This window comes from Nicotiana sylvestris, chromosome 12 (assembly GCF_000393655.2).
Source record: "Nicotiana sylvestris chromosome 12, ASM39365v2, whole genome shotgun sequence".
NCBI lineage: Eukaryota > Viridiplantae > Streptophyta > Magnoliopsida > Solanales > Solanaceae > Nicotiana > Nicotiana sylvestris.
In genome coordinates, this window is record NC_091068.1 from 141,652,111 (window position 1) to 141,669,217 (window position 17,107).

The following is a 17,107-nucleotide window of genomic DNA, read 5'->3' on the forward strand; positions in this document are numbered from 1 at the left end:
GGGACCACCTGGTTTTCAAAATCAAAACAGAGAGCAACAAGATTTTCATAAATATCAACAACCACCCCAGAAAGCTCATCAGCAAAGCCTCGAAGACATGATGTACAAATTCATTAAGGCTACTGATGAGAAGGTTGAAAGTCAAAGTTCAGCCATCAAGAATTTAGAAATTCAGATGAGCCAATTAGCAACCCTCATATCTGAACAAATAAAAAGTGCTCTACGAAGCAACACCGAAAAAAATCCAAAGGAACACCTCAAAGCCATCTCTCTGCGGTCAGGTAAAACTCTTGATGATCCATATGCAGATAGACAAGGAAAACCACAAGAAGTGGAACAGGTATATGAAGGTGAGAATAAAAGAGACTCTGAACTTCTAAAAGAACAAAAAGAAAAAGAAAAAAGGTACAAAAAAATTAACTGAAGACAAATCCTCACTCTATACCCCTCCCGTTTCCCCAAAAAATGAAAAGAGAAAATCTTGCCAAACAATTTTCAAAGTTTCTAGATATTTTAAAACAACTTTATATTAACATACCTTTCACAGAAGCTTTGATACAAATGCCATCATATGCTAATTTTCTCAAAGAAATTTTGTCAAGTAAAAGAAAATTGGAAGAAGTTTCAGTTGTTAAGCTTACAGAGAAATGTAGTGCTATACTTCAAAATAAGCTTCCACAGAAGCTTGGCGATCCAGAGAGTTTTACAATTCCTTATACTGTGGGAGATGCTCACTTTGAAAAAGCATTATGTGATTTGGGTGCTTCAATAAATCTAATGTCTTTCTCAATTTTCAGGAAATTTGGTGAAATGAAAGATACTTGTGTATCTCTTCAGTTAGCTGATCAAAGTACTAAAAGGCCCAAAGGAATAATTGAAAATGTTCTCGTTAGAGTAGATAAATTTGTATTCCCAGTAGATTTCATTGTACTTGAAATGGAAGAAAATACTGAGGTACCATTAATTTTAGGTAGACCATTTCTCGCAACAGGAAGAGCGATCATTGATGTTCATCAAGGACAATTAATATTGCGAGTTGATGAGGAGAGAGTAATTTTTGATATGCAGAAAATGATAAAATTTCCTGAGAATGAGTCATCATCATCTTGTTTTCAAATTGACTTACTAGATGACCTTGTAGATGAATTCAAGGATAATCAATTAATTACTGATTCATTGGAAAGATGTTTGGTCAGGTCAGGGACCACAAGTGATGAAAATCCCACAATCAGAGAAGAAGCTGAAACACTGGAAAAAGATTCAGAAAATGAGAAAGTCTCACAAGAAGAAGTTCAATAAAAAATTGAACTCAAAAAACTTCCTTCTCATTTAAAATATGTTTTTCTTGAACCTGAATTATTTCCAGTAATCATTTCATCTTCTTTGACTCCAGAGCAGGAATACAAACTGATAGAAGTCTTGAGGAAGCATAAAAGAGCTTTAGGGTGGACTATAGCTGACATAAAAGGAATCAATCCAGCTATTTGTATGCATAGGATCCTCATGGAAGAAAATTACAAACCTATAGTCCAACCCCAAAGGAGATTGAATCCAGCAATGCAAGAAGTTGTCAAGAAAGAAATAGTGAAACTTCTAGCGGCAGGTATCATTTATCCAATATCTGATAGCCCTTGGGTAAGTCCTATACATGTAATACCAAAGAAAGGAGGTATGACCGTAATAAAAAATGAAAATAATGAACTCATACGTACTAGAACGGTCACAGGATGGAGAGTCTGTATAGATTACAGACGACTTAATGATGCCACGAGGAAAGATCATTTTCCTTTGCCTTTTATTGACCAAATGCTTGAAAGAATTACAGGCCATAGATTTTATTATTTTCTTGACGGATATTCTGGGTATAATCAGATACCAATTGCTCCAGAAGATCAGGAGAAAACCACATTCACATGCCCCCAAGGTACGTATGCTTATAGAAGAATGTCATTTGGACTATGTAAAGCTCCAACTACATTTCAGTGTTGCATGTCGGCAATTTTCTCAGATATGACTGAAAAGTTTCTTGAAATTTTCATGGATGATTTCACACTTTTTGGTAAGACATTTGAAGATTGTCTCTATCATTTAACTTTGTTGCTTAAAAGATGTGAAGAGACAAATCTAGTTCTTAACTGGAAAAAGTGTCACTTTATGGTAACAGAGGGAATTGTTTTAGGACATAAAATCACTGCTAAAGGAATAGAAGTTGATAAAGCTAAAATTGATCTTATAGTAGGATTACCCCCTCCCACCATTGTTAAAGGTATTAGAAGTTTCTTAGGGCATGCAGGTTTTTATAGAAGGTTTATAAAAGACTTTTCAAAAATTTCAAAACCTCTGACTAACCTACTGATGAAAGATGTGAAATTTGAATTTTCAGATGATTGCAGAAAAGCATTTGAGTTTCTCAAAGAACAATAGACTAATGCTCCAATTGTTGTCTCTCCTGATTGGAGCCAGCCATTTGAAATAATGTGTGATGCAAGTGATATAGCAGTAGGAACGATATTGGGGCAAAAGAAAAATAAGATCTTTAGACCCATATACTATGCCAGCAGAACCCTCAATGAAGCTAAAATGAATTATACAACAACCGAGAAAGAGTTATTGGCAGTAATATTTGCATTTGACAAATTTCGTTCTTATTTGATAGGAACAAAGGTTACAATATTCACTGATCATGCAGCCTTAAAGTATCTATTAACAAAGAAAGATGCTAGACCTAGATTGCTAAGATGTGTGAGCACGTGATTTTTGCCCTATATATGAATTATTCCCAAAATTCAAACAAAATGATTTTTCTTTCATTATTTGGCAATTTTGTGCATTTTTGTGTTATTTTCGGTTAATTGTTGAATTTTATCTGTGCATTATAATTCATATGAAAAAACACAAAAATATTCATTTGCATTTAGGATTTAGTTTCATAGTTTGGTATTAATTAGGAGATTAATTTGTTTTAGAACGAAATATAAAGAAAATAACAAAATCGTCCATTTTGCATTTTTAGTTTAAATTTGTATTAGTTTGCATTTTTTAAGGAATTAATTAAGAAATATATTTTTAATGTAATTTGATTGTGAGTTTTTATTTCAGCATTTTTGACAAAAATCAGAAAAATATATAAAATGAAAAAAGGAAATAAATACAAAAAAGGAAAAGAGAAAAAGAAAATAAGTCAAATAAAAGAAATGAAAACAATGAAAGAGGCCAGCCCAAATCCTTTAATTCCCAATCCGGTCCAAGTCACGCCCCATCAGCCCATAACCCGTTCCCACTCGGTCCAATTCTTTAAACTCCAAACGACGTCGTTTCAGGGTTCGATCTCAGCCATTGATTCTTAATCCAACGGACGAGATCATCCCAGGATCCCCCTATATAACTGTCCGAAACATCCCCCTACCCCATCACTCATCATCTTCCTCACCCCTCTCAAACCCTAGCCGCGCCGCCCTGAAACCCCTAACAAATTTACACCACAGATTCCCCATGAAGTCCCCTTTCCAACCCTACTGTTGGTTTCCCTCGAATCACAACTAAGGCCGTCGAATATTGATTTTAAATTTTCCGGCCAAGTCGTTACTTTGTCCAAACTGGCCCAAAATCACACCACACCATCCCCGGACTTCCCTCAACCCAAGTACATGACCATCTTCCTTTGAATCTAGGTGAAGCGGCTCGAATTTCAAATCTAAGAGTTTCTGGACGGCAGTGGTTAGGGATGTTGCGTGTCAAAATTTTTGAAAGATTCGGACGGCAGTGGCTGACCGGAGTTTTCTTTCCATCGGTGAGTTTCTCCCCAACTTTCTAAGCTCGATTTCCATCAGTATAGCCTAAATTCCGTATTGATTTTGAGTAACATTAATCAATCCTTGCGTTTCGCTTAAATGTTAGAGTAATTCTTTGTTAGTGTTGAGGTCTGTCTCTTTAATTTTGATTCGATTTTTCCGTCTTGGTTTAACTCTTGTTATATTGGAATTAGTCGTGATTCAGTTCACAATTATGTTCTATTTTTAGTCTCAATCTTGTGTTTAATCCATGTTTACCAGTTCATGATGTTAGTTTTATAATTTCAGTGTTGTTTGTCAATCGTTAGTTCATTTCTTTCGTTTAATTGTTGTTTACTTCAGTCTAATGATAGTACTAATTGAAGCATTTAGGCGAGTTAGGATTGGATTTTAGTTGTGTTGATTGGTTATAGCTGGCTTAGACTCATTAGGATTAACTTCAGTTGTTTTTTTAACAGGGGTAAGGGGTTGGTGTAGTTAGCATTGGGCTGAAAATTTTAGACTAGTAGAAGGGCATTTTAGGCATAGAAAAGGGTAGTTGCTTTAAGAATAGTAATTTCAAAGTAAGGGTAGGGGTAGTACAGGTATTTGGTAGGTAGAAGAGCATCCTAGGGTCTTCTAGAATGGTACTTTAGTGTAGATGTTGGCATAATAGAGGGACTGACTTGTTTGGCAAGTCACAAATAAAGGGACTAAACTGAAAATAAGGGAGGGACTAAAAGAGAAATCTAAAATCTGATTCACCCTCTTGTGTCACCTATAAAAGGGCATCAAGGGCCTTGAGGAAGAGGATTCAACTTTCAGCCCAAAAATCCCCACCAAAAGCTCTCCTCCCTGCTTTCAATTTCAGCTAGCATTTCAATTCCAGTACTCAAAAAATAAAACATCAAAAAATGAAAAAATCAAAAACAGTTTTACTATTTCATTACTAGTGTTAGTGATTCTCAGTCCTTCCTTGGGCATTCTTCATTCCAGCTCAAGGTTCTATTTTGAAAAGTGTTCAGAAGTGATTAACGGCTGATTCAGGTGAATTTGGGGCCTATTAGTTTGGATTTCAGTTGGGTTTTAGGTCCAGCAGGATTTCAGAGGCATCTAGGTTCAGCTGTGAGGGCTAGGAGTGCATTTCAAGTGTGTGTTGAATTGATCTGTTGAGCCTGCTTGTATTTCTGGTTTTCAAAATCATTTCATGGCCTGTTCTGTGATGCTTTACTGCTGAGTTGTGTTGCTGTTGCTGTTCAAAGTAGCTGACTTCTTTTCTTCTCATATTTTCCCTTATCCAGGTACACAATTGTACCTCTGATTACTACGAGCTGAAAATGTGCAGAAATGAATTTATGTGAAGAATGAATTTGCTTGAAGAATTGAGTTCTGATTTAGTTTATTTCCAGATCTATGTATTCAATATTTAGTTCATGGATATTGTTTAAGTTTTGCTTGTTTTTGTGCTAAACGGACTATATAAACTGTTATGTTTCAGATTCATGTGATTACTATAAGGTGAACACTAGTGTTAGTTAGTTACATAATTTCGTAAATAATTTGTGAATCGTTTCATATCCATGGGAGTAGTAGAATACAATTTCCTGTTTCAGTAGTTAATTCCAATAATCCAGCTTACCTAGCAATGTTGGCTTGAATTAATTCAAAAATAGTTAGTCTACTTTTGTTATTAAAATCGTGTCTCCAGCTTGGTTCTCACCTTAATGATATCTAAGAACTCATTAGAATACCAGTAGATAAACTAGTATGTGCATGGAACTGGAATTCAATTGACTAATATCTCTTTAATTTGAGTAGATGCGTATTGTTTTCCCTTTGCTATAATTATTGAACACTTAGAATAATTTAGGGGTAATTTCAGTGGGCATTTGGTTGAACTAAATCGAGGCTTCACTTGGTTCAACGATAAGCTATCTCAGGCAGTTTGGGCCTTGGTACCCTAATGGGCAGCCCAAGTCCTGTCCTCATTATGTACTCGTTTAGACCTGGGCCTAGGCCTATGACTGGCCTGCCGTTCGTGTGTACCCGGGTTAGGACTTTTCTATGCAGGTTGTGTTCAAGACCCAAAATGGATAAAATTCTGGATTTATTTGAGTTCCTGAACCCAAGTATAATAACTCTTAAATGTGCTAATTAATTAGGACTTCTTTTATTTATTAGAGACAAATTAAACAGAAAATTGTAGTTTGCTCTTTAGGATGCTCTTAAAACGAAATGAGATGAGCCTCGCTAAACAAAATACAAAGGCGAGGCCCTCAATAAATGGTTGTTAAAACTGATTAGAACTTGGGAGGGCCGTTTAGTGAACTTCACGGCTCTCCCCAAAATAATATTACGTTGGAACCTTTAGGCGCGATTTAATTAAATTATTTCTTTAAACTCGGGTGCACATTGATGCGACCCAAATCCAAATCTCGACGAAGTCGAAATATGTTGACGACCATGGGTGCATTGATTGCGACGTGGTTTGAAACGTGTTTTCATGACGTCGCAATTCTTTTAAAATAAATAATGATAAAAAGCGGTTTACGAATAAAAGGCACATAAGCTAGTATGTATTAAAATCAGATAAAATCAAATACAATAGTTGAGCGACCGTGCTAGAACCACGGAACCCGGGAATGCCTAACACCTTCTCCCGGGTTAACAGAATTCCTTACTCGGATTTCTGGTTCGCAGATAGTAACAGAGTCATAATTTTTCCTCGGTTCGGGATTCAACCGGTGACTTGGGACACCATTAATTTCCCAAGTGGCGAATCTGAATAATTAACAATTAAATCCCGTTCCGATTGTCATTTAATTGGAAAAACTCATTCATGCCCTTGCAGGGTGTAGTAAAAAGGAGGTGTGTCAGCTCTGGCGACTCTGCTGGGTACCGAACCCAGAATCTCTGGTTCAGGGTTCAGAATTCGAGCTTAGATAAATTGTTGTATTTGGTTGTATCTGATTTTCCTACATGTTTTATGCTGAATGTGCTAAATGTTACCGCTTTGATATTATCTGAATTGTATATAAACTGTGCCGACACCCTTCTCTCTTCACCTCCGGGGATGTGCTTACTGGTTGAGACTCACTATTCTATTAGTGTCATACCTTGAAATAAGAAAGAGGCCGGACAAGTTACGAAGTCGGATGGCCTTTTGGTTCCCGGTAAGTTGCCCCCTCCTCGACTTGAGTTGTCGCTCGGGTACACAGTCTAGAACACCGACTCAGGATTTGAACATAGAATAACATGACTTCATGCCGGATCCCTAGTAGGAACGGTTATTTGCATCATGCTGCATTTGACTTAGGGGACTCAACACAGGGGTTGGGTCCGTCTAGGGCTAGCAACCCGAAATGAAAGGACCATCCTGATGCATCCTACTTGCTCTGTACATATATTTGTTTCGAACCTGTATGTTGACCTGTTTCTGAATCTCGGGAATGTTGAAAAATCGAGAGAAAAAAAAGAAAAAAAAAGAGAAATAACAGAAACACCAAGTACTGTCGAAACTCTGCCGAAATTTTGAGAAAACGGAAAAAAGGAAAATAGGAAAAAAAAGTCTTTTATTTTCGGACAGTTATTGTTGAAAAAGAAAATGGAAAAAAGTCTTTATTTTAGTTTGGAAAAGTAGGTTGTTTTATTGTTTGTCGAAAATGAAAAAAAAAAGAGTCGTTATTTCGTCTTGATTTAAAAAAAAATAGAAAAGGAAAATAGTTTGTCTTGCCATGAAAAATGAAAATCAAAAAGAGTCTTGTTTTAAAATGGTTCGGTTAATTCGCCCGAACTACGCCGGTTTGATTCTCACAGGGTGTGGGATACGTAGGCAACCCTCATCGGGTCCAACCTTTCCTTTGCAAAAAATAGCCAAAAAATGTCAAAATTTCTATTTTCGTCGTAAATAAGTTGGGTGATGCCGTTTTGTCAAAAATAGCCAAATGTTCCCAAACGGAACGTCGGAAGGTTGACCTTCATAAATAGCCACCTTTGGTCATGTTTTCATTTTTTGACCCTCACAGCCTTAAGTTTTCGTTCTCGAGGCGTTGAAAGGCCGTGTTGCAATACCGGGTCTTTTATCTTATTTTGAAAAAAAAGGTAATGAGTTGTAAATAAGTCAAGTAGGGTCGTCTTGTCATAAATAGCCGAATGTCCCTAAAAGGAACGCTGGAAGTCTGACTTTGCAAAACGGCCATCTTGGTCAATTTTTGATTTTTGACCGGTTGACTTTCGCAGCCTTAAAATCTTTGTTTCCGAAGTGCTGAAAGGCCGCGTTTGAGAATCGAGTTCTTCATTTTTAAAATCTGAAAATATATAGGTAATTTTATTTTGAGTCGAAAATATAGATAGTTTTTTTCTCTTTAGTCGAATAACAGTTTTTCTTTTGCTTAATCGCCTTAATAAATGTGCAGGATGAGCACGATGCTAAATGAGCCCTTTTCAATAATGACCAAAATCCCTTTTGAGTTGCGATTATGGTGGAATGATTTAGGCAAAGAAGGGCAAGACGAAGTGAAAAAATATTTGAAAGATCTCCCGGATTTATTAGACATTCAGCCTCGGGGGGATATTATCAGGGCATTGGTCGCTTATTGGGATTCAACACATAATGTATTTCATTTCTCGGACTTTGAGCTCACCCTAACATTGGAAGAAATAGCGGGGTACATCGGAAGTGATCAAGCTTCATTGAGGTTCAAATACTTAATTGCTCCCAGGGCAGTTACCGTACACCGGTTTTTGGATTCCTTGAAAATACCCCGAACAGTTCATCATCCAGATTTTGCAAAGGGTTTCTGCAGTTTCCGCTTCATATATGATAGATATGGCCATGTGGGCGGGTTCAGTAATCCAGACTTTAAGCTATGCAGTAGAAGTAACCGACAAAAATGAGAGGAACACAGACGGATGGCTTTTATGATAGCCTTTTTGGGCCTCATAGTATTCCCAAGGAAAGATGGAAATATTGATTTGAAAGTAGCTGGGGTCGTCAGTACCTTGCAAACCATGGGAAAAAGCACTTTAGCACCTATGATCGTGGCTGACATCTTTCGGGCTCTCACTGCTTGCAAAGCTGGGGGCAAATTTTTTGAGGGATGTAACTTGTTGTTACAAATGTGGATGACTGAGCATTTGTGCCCCCGCTCTCAGCTCTTGAGTTATGGTTCGTTTGAGAAAACTTGTATGGGAGAATTTTACACAAGAATCAAAGGGGCTAGTCTACCTGAAGGAGTCACGGCTTGGACATCATTATTTCAGACCCTCACTGCCAGCCAGATACAGTGGGTGCTCGGATGGTTGCCTGTCGAAGAAGTCATATATATGCCAGAAGCCAGGCCGCATTTTCTGTTGATGGGACTCAAAAACATCCAACCCTATGCACCATATCGGGTTCTGAGGCAACTCGGGAGGTATCAAGTAGTACCGAGAGATGAAGATCTGAGTACCCAAGTGGTCGAAATTAGTCCTGATGGTCGGTTCCCCGAAGAAGAAGTTCGCCAAATCTGGAGTGAGTGTCAACATTTGATGGCGAACACTTGTGTGTCAGACAGGGCTAAAGGGGAAGTTGCCCCGGGGTATCATGATTGGTTCAGAGGTGATGTGGCATGCGGGAGACCGGCTAAAAGACCTCATCTCGAAGATTTCGTCGAGTCGTCCCAAGAGCAGTGGGACTGGTTAGCAAAGGAAGAAGGCTATCGAGCTGAGATTGGTAGGCTGAAGCAGCAAGTTGAGAGTCTGAAATTCGAGAACAGTGTACAGGTTGCCGCGGATCAAGGTGAGAAGAACAGACTGGCTCAAGAAAACGAGATGCTTAGGGCCCAAATCCGGCAATTAAGAATAACCGTCGATAAGCAACCAAGGAGCCGATCAGATGAACAATTGATAAAAAGGCTGGAAAATGAAGTCGGGGAATGTCGAGATGAGTTAGAAAAATCTGGGAATATCATGGCAGAGCTCAAAGCGTAGTGGGCTACAAGAACAGAGGAGCGTCGCCAGTACTTGAATCAGTTGAAAAGGGACCATGAGAAAATTGTTGCCAATTTAAAGAGAAAAGTGGTTGCCCTTGAGGGTAAAGCGGTTAGGCAGGCTAGAAATTTTGGAATTAAAAGTGGACATTGTTACGACTTGTTGGCCCAAATGGAGGTAGAAGTGCAGCAGTTGCAAGATCAACACCTGCAGGACTCTCGAGCTTTTAAGATGTGTAGCGATCAGATAAGACGTTTGCTTATAGAAAAAAAGCAAACAAAAGACAGGATTAGAGCCATTGCTCATGCCATTTTTAGGAGATGCCGGGTTTGTGAAGACATGACCTATACTACTTTTGTCCCAGCAGTAATGATCTATGTGAAGCGAACCATGAATGAATTAGAGCAGCTTGAAAGGGATTTGGATCCTAGGCCCGCGGCGAGGCCGAACAACGCCCCGCAGACACCTAAGTTTGAAGCACTAGAGTATGCATAGTCCGTGTCTGTAGTTTTCTACCTTTTGAGTCTGTCTTTTGTCTATCCGTTATCTTTTCAGGTCAAGTATGTTTGTAGTCTTAGAGTCTGTGTTTGCTTTTAATTTATGTCTGTTAGTTTCATTCCGAAAAGTGTTTAGTTTGTAATAGTTTGTTTTAGTAATGAAAATTGAAAATTTCAAAAAAAAAAAATTCTTATTTCCACCCTTTATTTTTGCATTTATTTTTACAAACTACGCTTGGTATGATTCGTGCGGGGTCAAGATATGTAGGCAATCTCCATAGGATTCGACCGTAATCGTAAGAAAAAAAAAAGATTAAAAACCAAGAAAAAGAGAAAGAAAGAAAAGAGAGGAAAAACAAAAAGAGAAAGAGAAAGCAAGAAATGAGCGGGAACACAAAAGAGAAAGAAATAGAAGAAAGAAAAGAGCACAAGAGAGGGATAATGTGATGAAATTTGAAAGAAAGGTAAAAAGAAACAAGGAACGAAATGCCGGGATGACGCATGCAATCGAGCAAATGCATAATAGAAATGATTAACTGTATAAGTGCATTCATGCCAACGTGCGGTTGTCAAATCTGTTAAGACTTAATCGCTAACAAAGTGGTTGTCTAAATGTGTGATTCCAGGCAGGTGGTTAGTTGATTGGCAGTTCTGGCAACTCACCCGTACAACACCCGATCGAAAGATAAAGTAAACATGACAGGACAAGACTCAGAAATCAGCCTTGTGGACCCTTCAAATGAAGTTGAGGTAACAGATGTGGGTGCTATGAAAGAAGAGATGACAAAACTAAAAGCGCAAATGGCCGAAATGCATCGGGCATGGTCTCAGGGACATCCGGCACCACTATACCCCGCTAATCCATCTTACATCCCACTTCTGGCTCTGGCTCAGGAGCCCACCACTCCCCACGCATCTTCAGCCTTCCCCTATCACACCCAGGGCTATGGTACTACTTCATATGCTCCTCCAGCTCCACCACCCAAACAGAACCCTCCCCACCCATGGTCTTTGTGGCACCTCCCCCAGCCCCATTACATAGATCGTCCAGTGAGCCGCTATTCCAAGCTCACGACACCCAATATTACCCTCCCGAACCCACTTTCAAAGCGCTTGAGCCATATACCTATACTACCCATTTTGAAATCCCGGGAGAAGCGTAGAAACCGGTTAAGAATGCAGAACAGGAGGAAGTGATTCGTAAAGTCAAAAGCCTGGAACAATCCTTCAGGAACATGCATGGTTTAGGCAACCAAGTCAGTGTTGCATACAAAGATTTGTGCCCTTTCCCCGATGTCCAGTTGCCTGCAGGTTTCAAAATGCCCAAGTTTGATTTGTACGAGGGACATGGCGACCCGTTGGCCCACCTCCGTGGTTTTTGCAGTAAAATGAGAGGGAATGGGGGGAAGGATGAATTGCTGATAGCCTATTTTGGTCAAAGTCTGAGCGGGTCCGCACTAGAATGGTACACGAGACAGGACCCCGGCCGATGGTATACATGGGATGATTTGGCACAAGCATTCATTGGCCATTTTCAGTATAACCTTGAGATAGTCCCCGATCGTCTATCATTGTTGAAGCTGGAAAAGAAGCCCGGGGAAAGTTTTAGAGAGTTTGGTTTCCGCTGGAGGGAACAAGCAGCAAGGGTTGATCCTCCGATGAGGGAAAGTGAGATGGTAGATTACTTCTTGCAAACGTTGGAGCCGACCTATTTTGGTCATCTGGTGACATCCGTTGGAAAATCATTCAATGAAGTGGTAAAAATGGGAGCCATGATTGAAGAAGGATTGAAGTCTAACAAAATATTGAGTTATTCGGCATTGAAAGCAACTACCCAGGCCATCTAAAGCGGTACTGGTGGTGTACTCGGAAAGAAGAAGAAGGAAGAAGTGGCCACAGTTGAAGCTAGTACTTGGTCCAGGCCCAATAACCCTCCACCCTACTACAACCAACCCAGACCCCACCACCCAAATTACTAATATACCCCATATGGCCCACCACAACACTACTATTCACCACCAGAACCACACTTTTCTATCCACCACGCCCAGACATACACTCAGCCTCCGGTGCACTCGCAGTGGCGTGCACCGACTCCCGAAAACACACATCCACACCCACAAAACACCTATCCACCCCCCAGGACAAACAGACCAGGAACCAGTTTCCGTCCAAACCAAGCTTTTAGAAGTGAGAAGGCCCCAAACAGAAAAACATTTACTCCGCTGGGAGAATCTTACACCACTCTCTTCCATAGATTGAAACAGTTGGGAATGTTGACCCCAATTGAGTCCAAAGCACCAAACCTCCTTCCCAGAAACCTGGACCATTCTGTTAGCTGCCAGTATTGCTCAGGGATGCCGGGGCACGATACTGAAAAATGTTGAAAATTGAAAAACATGGTACAAGAACTCATTGATAATCATCGTATTGAAGTACAGGCTCCAGAGGCTCCAAACATCAATCAAAACCCGTTACCAGCGCATTATGAAGCCAATATGATCGAACTGATACATAAGGGGACAGAGCCTAAAAAACCCTCGCAGACAGTCATGGTGATCCGTTCTACGGAAGCCAAGGTCAAAGAAAAGATAGTTAGCACAAGGCCAACAGTTCAGCTAAAAGCGATAAAAGATAAGCCAGTGTTGGTAATGGGAAAAAGACCATTTGTTGCTGCAAAAAAGCCAGAGCCAGTCAAGTTAGTGGTACCGGGGTCATCTGCACCCGTGGTTGTTGTGAAAGGGGCCTACATAGAACCAGTTGTCATAAAGCCGGTAGTCTAATTACCCATGGTTGATAGCAAAGCCGTACCGTGGAAATATGACAAGGTAGTGGTGACATACAAAGGAAAGGAAATTGAGGAAGAGAGTTGTGAAGCACAAGGACTAACTCGATCGGGACGTTGTTTTGCTCTCGAAGAGTTGAGAAGGCTAGGGGCGCTAAAAACAATCCAGTGCTAGTCAAAAAGGCTATGACGGAAGAAGAGGCAGAAGAATTTCTGAAAAAGATGAAATTGCAAGATTATTCCATTGTTGAACAATTGAGAAAAACACCGGCCCAGATCTCGTTGTTGTCATTATTGATCCATTATGATGAGCATTGCCGAGCTTTGATAAAGATATTGAATGAAGTTCATGTGCCCGACAAAATTTCAGTGAACCATCTGGAGACAATTGCCAACAAAATCTTTGAGGTAAACAGAGTAACATTTTCTGATGATGAATTGCCTGTGGAAGGCACAGAACACAATAAAGCTCTCTACTTGACGGTCAAGTGTGAAGATTCAATGGTTACTCGGGTATTGATCGATAACGGGTCAAGTGCTAATATTTGTACGTTGTCCACATTGAACAAGTTGAAGATTGATGATGATAGAATTCGCAAAAATAGTATTTGTGTTCGAGGGTTCGACGGAGGGGGAACAAACACTGTGGGGGATATTATACTCGAATTGACTATTGGCCCAGTCGAGTTCACTATGGAATTTCAGGTGTTGGATGCTGCAGTGTCCTACAATCTTTTGTTGGGTCGACCATAGATCCACGCGTCCAAAGTAGTGCCTTCCACACTGCACCAAATGGTCAAGTTCGAGTGGGACAGACAAGAAATCGTGTTATATGGGGAAGATCCCACATGCGCCATGAATGATGCCATTGTGCCCTTTATAGAAACTGAAGATGATAAGGGACCATGGGTTTATCAGGTCTTCGACACGGTCCCGGTGAATAGAGTGCCCGAGGGTAAAAGCATTCCATGTCCCAGGGTGGCAGCTGCGACCGTCATTGTAGTATCAGAAATGCTGAGTAATGGGTTCTGCCAGGAAAAGGTCTGGGGGCTGAGCTTCAGGGCATTGTTCAACCTGTTTCTCTGCCCAAAAATCTGGACACCTTCGGACTGGGGTTCAAACTAACAGCGGCAGATGTTAGAAGGGCTTGTAAATTGAAAAAGAAAGCTTGGGTTCTTCCCAAACCGATTCCACGCTTGTCCAGGTCCTTCGTTAGGCCGGGTGGCAAGAAGCAGTCATTGGCAAAGGTGTCGGGTCCACTGATTGGTGTAGAGGAGAACTTGGATAAGGTGTTCGAGAGGGTATTTGCTGAAATGAACATGGTTGAGGCCGGGGAAGGGTCAAGCCAAGCAGATATGCAGTACATCGGACCACATGCTAACATCAACAATTGGGAAGCTACTCCTCTTCCAATTCAGAGTGAGTCGTGGTAGTGGGTTTTGTTTTCCTTTTGTCACTTGGATTATTCCGGGGTTTGTAATTCAGTTGCTATGTTCTATCCGTTTGGATGAGTTAAAACCCTGTTATCTTTACATTCAATGAAATGCAATTTTCTTCTTTCTTCATTTCTAATTTTGTTTCCATTTTTTCTTTTCTTTTTGTACAGTTCTTTTTATGCTGATATCAATGATATGACATGCATGAGGAATCTTCGGCCCAGTTTTAAAAGCCAATCTAGCTCAGAAATAATAATACAAGAAATCGAGTGTGATGATGGGGTGGATTGTAACGACGATGAGGCTTATGAGGAAATTAGTAAAGAATTAAGTCACTTTGAAGAAAAACCCATACCTAACCTAAATGACACAGAAGCAGTTAATCTAGGGGACCAAGACAATGTGCGGGAAACTAAAGTAAGTGTTCATTTGGAGCCACAACTCAAGGAGGAGATAATTAAAGTATTGCATGAGTACAAAGATGTTTTTGCATGGTCGTATGATGATATGCCAGGTCTAAGCATTGATTTGTTGGTTCACAAATTGCCCACTGACCCGACATTCCCTCATGTCAAACAGAAACTAAGAAAGTTCAAAACAGAGATGAGTGTAAAGATTAAAGAAGAGGTTACCAAGCAGTTCGATGCAAAAGTCATTCGGGTCACTCGGTATCCCACTTGGTTAGCCAGTGTTGTGTCTGTGCCGAAGAAAGATGGCAAGACCAGGGTATGTGTTGACTATCGAGATCTCTACAAGGCAAGCCCAAAAGATAATTTCCCATTGCCAAACATCCATATTTTGATCGATAATTGTGCCAAGCATGAGATTGGTTCTTTTGTGGATTGTTATGCGGGTTATCATCAGATTTTAATGGACGAAGAAGATGCATAAAAGACGGCATTCATCACGCCGTGGGGAACGTACTGTTATCGGGTTATGCCGTTTGGTTTGAAAAATGCTGGGACAACTTATATGAGGGCAATGACAACAATATTCCATGATATGATACACAAGAAAATCGAGGTATACGTGGATGATGTGATCGTGAAGTCTAGACAGCAGTTTGACCATGTCAGGGATTTGAGGAAGTTCTTTCAAAGGCTTCGCAGGTACAATCTTAAGCTCAATCCTACAAAATGTGCTTTCGGGGTGCCATCTGGAAAGTTGATTGGGATTTATAGTCAGCCGGCGGGGTATTGAACTAGATCCGTCGAAGATCAAAGCTATTCAGGAATTGCCACCTCCAAGAAACAAAACTGAGGTGATGAGTTTGTTAGGAAGATTGAATTATATCAGTAGGTTCATTGCTCAGCTCACGACAACTTGTGAGCCGATTTTCAAGCTGTTAAAGAAAGAAGTTGCAGTCAATTGGACTGATGAATGTCAAGAGGCTTTTGATAAGATAAAGGGGTATTTGTCGAACCCACCTGTGTTGGTCCCGCCAGAACCAGGGAGGCCTTTGATTCTATATCTGACGGTTTTGGATAATTCATTCGGCTGTGTACTGGGGCAGCATGATGTTACGGGTAGAAAGGAGCAGGTTATCTACTATCTCAGTAAGAAGTTCACATCTTACGAGGTTAAGTATACTCATCTGGAGAGGACATGTTGCGCCCTAACTTGGGTGGTGCAGAAGTTGAAACATTATTTGTCATCCTACAACACTTACCTCATATCTCGCTTGGACCCATTGAAGTATATTTTTCAGAAGCCTATGCCTACAGGGAGGCTTGCAAAGTGGCAGATCCTTCTTACAGAGTTTGACATTATCTATGTGACACGGACTGCGATGAAAGCACAGGCACTAGCCGATCATTTGGCTGAGAACCCCGTCGATGAAGATTACGAACCTTTGAAAACTTATTTCCCTGATGAAGAAGTGATGCACATTGATGAATTGGAACAAGTTGAGAAGCAGGGATGGAAACTTTTCTTTGATGGGGCTGCAAATATGAAAGGCATGGGAATATGAGCGGTACTTATTTCGAAAACAGGTCAGCATTACCATGTTACAGCTCGACTTCGTTTTTACTGTACGAACAACATGGCAGAATATGAGGCGTGTATATTGGGATTGAGATTAGCTGTAGATATGGGTGTACGGGAAGTCTTGGTCATGGGTGACTCGGACCTACTAGTACACCAAATTCAAGGAGAATGGGAAACACGAGATTTAAAACTTATACCGTACCGCTAATGTCTGCATGAGCTTTGTCAGCGGTTTCAGGCTATAGAGTTCAGGCACATTCCAAGGATTCATAATGAGGTTGCCGACGCTTTGGCTACTTTGGCGTTGATGCTGCATCATCCAGATAAGGCTTATGCTGACCCGTTGTAGATTCAGGTCCGTGATCAGCATGCTTACTATAATGTGATAGAAGAGGAACTCGACGGCGAGCCGTGGTTCCATGATATCAAAGAGTATATCAGGACGGGAGTATATCCGGTACAGGCCACCGGTGATCAGAAAAGAACGATTCGGCGATTGGCAAGCGGGTTTTTCTTTAGTGGAGGAGTGTTGTACAAAAGAACTCCAGACCTCGATTTGTTGAGATGCATGGACGCAAGACAAGCCACATCTATCACGACTGAGGTACATTTCGGAGTTTGTGGACCGCATATGAGTGGGTACGTTCTGGCAAAAAGATT